Below are 5,223 nucleotides of genomic sequence, written 5' to 3'. Positions count from 1 at the left end.
GATTGACTTGTGTCTACATCAGGTAATTAAAGGATTCACAGTGGTGAAAGTTAACTGTTGTTTCAATAGTTTTTAATCCCTGAGTTGGAGCTCAGTGGTTTAAAAGACTATTTATTTTTCTTCCCTGTTACCTATGGGAGCATGAGGGCTTTTAAACTACAAATAGGCTTCTTAGCTTATTCACTGACTCCTGACCAAGAGATAAAGCAGAGTGTGGCAGAGATACTCCAGTGATTATGCAAAGAGACTTTCACAGCCTGACAGCTTTGCCATGGAGGTATAGGTTTCCCGGTTAGATATCTGGTGTCCCTCCCTGCCCCTGCTCCAGATTCTGAGTGCAGTAGCAATGAAGACTCAGAGATGCACTGGGTGAGTCTCCGGGAAGTCCTCTCCTACCTTCAGCTCTCCCTTTGTTGGTGGAAAAGACTGGAGGTGGTTTTTCAACTGATCAACTGAGGGACTGTTACCAGCCACTTAGTCTTTCCCTAGGCACCTCTCCGCCACCAGCCACACGTGTTTGTACTCCCCAGTCATTTTGTGGGTTCCTATAGTCATTCTTGTCCTGTCTGGTTTCTGTCCCATGTGGTCCCCTTTGATATTCCTAGTTGATCTGGGAGAGGAGAGGAGAGGAGAGAAATAGATCTGCTGCTGCTCCCCTATTATTTATCCCTCTGGGAATCTGGACCCTGCATCATTATGTGGTGCAAAAGTTTGAAGGTCTGGCTTCTGTAATTGCTTCCCCCCAAACATGGGAATTGACAGGTCAGTCCATACTCCTCACCCGTCTTTCTCTTTCCCTAGTAGGATGAGGTTCTGGGGAAGCAGGGCTCCAGTGTGTATTGGTGGGTCATCTGTCCAGGAAAGTGCGGTTGGCATCGTGGTAGCATTTGGAACCTGGTGACTGAAAGAAGAGCTAACATATAAAGCCAAATAAATTGTTGACTAATCATGAACCTAATGGCTGGAATAGTGCAGATGAAGATTCGAGGGTCTTAGTTTTGTAGATGGTAGCCCTATTTTAGTTATATTCCAAAGGGTCTATGACTATACTCCTGTTTTTTTTTATTTTTATTTATTTATTTATTTATTTATTGTTTTTCTGAGCCTGAAGTCTGACATGCAGGTGGGCCCAAGATATTGTCTAGGGAGATGTTGTCATGGCTATAAAAAGGAGCAGAAAGCTGGATGTGGGAGTAAAGTACTCCCAAATATGGGAAACTGAATAAATATTGTTGACTGTAAACCCCATCGATTTGATCTGATATGGGGCCTATATTTGAATTAGGATCCTGTGTGACCTCTTCATCCCTGTAGATCTGAGCTCACATTCTGTGGTCATGAGTAGGGACGTTCCAAGTTACCCCAGTTTCAGGACCCGTCTTCCACATGTGGAGCATAGAGTATGTTGTCTAGTCTCCCTTCAGAGGATGGAAGATTCTCTGCCATTGTTGATCCGCATTGAAAAAATTGCTTGTCTAGAAAGCTCTCATGGATTTGTGCAGGCACTGAGCACCAGTGATACCTAAGTGACAATGAAGTAAGAATAAAAAGTACATGAAATACCAGCCAAAACTTTTTTTCTTCACAATTTTAAATGCCCTTTATTTTTATTTTCATATATAATGTTTTATTTATTTTTTATTCTTTATATTCACTTTCATTGCCCTTGTTTTTACACTGTTGTAGTGATTTTGTTGTGGATGTCATCATTGTTCAATAGGACAGAGAGAAATGGAGAGGAGGGAAAGCAGAGAGGGGGAGAAAAAGGTAGGCACCTGCAGATCTGCTTCACTGCCTGTGAAGAGACTACTGCCCTGCAGGTGGGGAGCAGGGAGCTCTAACCAGGATCCTTACTTGGTTCTTCTGTTCGCCTAACCTGCTGCACTACCATCATACTCCCCATGATGACCTTTTTCATGCAGATCCACAGAGGAAGAGAGAGGTTTGGGAGTCAAGAAGTCTCCTCAGGTAGGCACACAGGAAGCCGGGTTTCACCAGGAGCACAGGCACTCAAGGCAGGGGTGAGAACTCTGGGGAAACATAATGGAGAGCCATGCTGGCAACAGAAACTCTTCTTCCTTCTAGTGAAGTTAACACTCTTACTGGGGTCTGGTGCCTTCCAAAGAATGACACATAATCTCTAGCTGACAGATATAAATATGGGTTATAAACTATGTGACAAATGTGTTAAAGAGATAATAAAGGGGGAGAGGTAGGATAGATAATATAATGGTTATGCAGAGAGACTCTGATGCCTGAGCCTCCAAAGTCCCAGGTACCAGAAAAAAGGAAAAGAAAAGAGAGATGTGTTGATCTACAAATGTCAAGAATGGGGACCAGGCAGTGGCACAGTTGGTAGGGCAGACATGACAATACACAAACACTCAGTTCAAGCCTAGGTCCTTGCCTTCTGCCCCCACATGCAGGGGGAATGCATCACAAAAGGTGAAGCAGTGCTGCAGATGTCTCTTTCTCTCTGCATCTCTATCTTCTATCTCAATTTCTTTCTACCCCAACTCAATATTTTTTTTTCTTTAATGTCAAGAATGTGTTCTATAAAAGCAAGTATCCAGAGTTGTGCGCTGTGGGCTCTGTCACAGTCACCTTCATTGGTAACATTTTGTAGGATCTTCACTTCAAAATGTATTTGGAGACTCAACTCTATGGACATGAATGAAAATGAGTAAATTAATTGTACTGCGTCAAGCTAAAAAGCTTCTACACATTGAAAAAGCTATCCAAAGATAACCGGGTGACACAGTAATTAGGAGAAGATATTTGCACTTCCTACTTGTAGAAGTGACTGATCCTAAATATCTATAGGGAACTGGTACAAATTACAAGGGGGAAAAAAGCAATAAAATTATGACCCAAGCCTTGGATACTACCTAAAATAGACTTTCCTAGTTTCTTTCCATATGAGGACCTCTGGTTTTATCTGTTCTATCATTTTTTAAAAGGATTTTATTTATTTATGAATAAGATAGGAGGAGAGAGAAAGAACCAGACATCATGCTGGCACATGTGCTGCTGGGGATAGAACTCGGGATCCCATGCTTGCGAGTGCAAAGCTTTATCTCTGCCTCACCTCCCGGACTGCTATCTGTTCTCTTCTTACTTTCATGTTCCTGTTCATTAAACAATTTGTCATGCTTTATATCTTAATGCCTTTCACCCACCACGTTGAAGATTATACAATGATGCCATTCTGATTTCCATGGGCAGACAGAATCACTAATGTGTCCTGGAACCTCACCTCCCCAGAACCTTGCCCCATTAGGTAAAGATAGGAACAGCCTGGGGTTATAGATTGCCTGTAAAGAATTTTGGTCCATACTCCCAGAGGGATAAAGAATAGGGAATCTTCCAACATAGGGAATGGGATGTGGCACTCTGGTGGTGGCAAGTGTGGTGTTGTCCTTCTATTATTCTGTAGTCTTGTTAATCATGATGAAATCACTAAGAAGACTTTTAAAAAAATTGTGGCCAAGGGGGGTGAGCAATGGCACAGTGGGTTAAGCACACATGGCACGGATCACAGATCGCAGTTTGAGTCCGCAGCTCCCCATCTGCAGGGGAGTCGCTTCACAGGAGGTAATTCAGGTCTGCAGGTGTCTATCTTTCCCTCCCCTTCTCTGTCTTCCCCTCCTTTACCCATTTCTCCTTGTTCTATCCAACAACAACAACATCAATAACAACAACAATAACAATAACCCCAACAATGATAAAACAACAAGGGCAACAAAAGGGGAAAAAAATAATCTATAGGAGCAGTGGATTCATGGTGCAGGCACTGAGCCACAGCAATAACTCTGGAGGAAAAAAAACAAACACAAAAATGTGGCCAAATAACTGAACAGTTGTTGAAAGAAGAGGTTCACATGGCCCACAGACACCTGAAGAAATATGTAACATTAGAGAATTGCATTTTGAAACTACACTGTGATTCCACTTACCTTACCACTGAGATTTCATTACCTGATGATTCGACAATTAGTAAAGAGATAAAAGACAATTACCAGATAGCTAGAATCCTGTGGAATCTAGAGAACTGATACTCATGAATAAGAGAAAAAAAAAAAAAGGAAAAAAAACCCATACTGTGTGAGTACAGTTGTGATTGGGTCACAGAACTTTGGTGGTGGGTGTGGTGTAGAACTATGTCCTCTAATTTCCTGTGACCCAGTATTGATCACACACAAACTAAAGTCACACACTGAGATTCCACATTAAACCTGGAGAATGACCTACATCAACAAAACAAGAGATGACAAATGTTGGGTAAAGTAGTGGAGACAAAGGGACTTTATTATACTGCTTATGGGAATGTAAACTCTTCCTTTGGAAGACTGAAGGATCCTTTAATAAAAGTGAAATTACCTGATGATCCAGTGTAGGATTAAATGTATATATCTTAGTGTAGGGAAATTGTGAGGATACGGCTGAGCATGGTGTGGGACCTCCTATTGAAAAATTGGGGTCTAGATGGCATGACCTTCCTATCAGTCTCTCTCTACCTGAGAGTGAGCATGGAAGAAAACGACCACCAGGAAATGTCCCTTCTGTCACTCTCCCTGCCTCACAAAGACTCTGAACGCAGCCCATTTCCTTGTTCCCAAACCAGATGGTTTACTTACTCAGAGGTAAATGGGTGTTCATCTTTCTTGATCACATATGACCCATATATTATTGTTTGGCTCCGTCAAACAATAACTAGGAGCATTTTCCTTACTCCTCCACCCACTCCGGTCCCTTTAATTTTACATTATCTATCTTCTCTCTGCCCTTAAGACCCTTTCTGTCTGCCATTTATTGATAACCTTACTTTCCTCATTCCATTGATCAACTAAACCCCTTGCTCAACATTTGCTAGGAATGCTCTGATCTATTCCAAACCCATTACCTCTCTTTGACCCGGTTCTCCCAAACCATATCTGGAATGGATAATTTACTTCCTCCTATGACCCCTTATAATTCTGGATGTGCTGTTCAATAAATGGATTGTTATCAGACACAAGTCCCCGGGTCATCTCTCGTCACGGCACTAGCACCAGATGCTGAGTTAGTCCTGTAGGCTCACTCCTTTCTTCTTCTAGCGTTTGCCCTTCTTCAGTAGCCAGTCAAGAGCATCAGGTTGAGCCTGATGTAAAGTTTCGAGACCTCCTTTGAATCTGGAGAGGTGGCAGTCGTTGACTATGTGGTTCATAGTCTGTCTGTACCCGC

The sequence above is a fragment of the Erinaceus europaeus genome, chromosome 17 (assembly GCF_950295315.1).
Source record: "Erinaceus europaeus chromosome 17, mEriEur2.1, whole genome shotgun sequence".
Classification (NCBI taxonomy): domain Eukaryota; kingdom Metazoa; phylum Chordata; class Mammalia; order Eulipotyphla; family Erinaceidae; genus Erinaceus; species Erinaceus europaeus.
The sequence above is the reverse complement of the archived record's forward strand: the minus strand, read 5'-3'. Positions refer to the sequence as shown.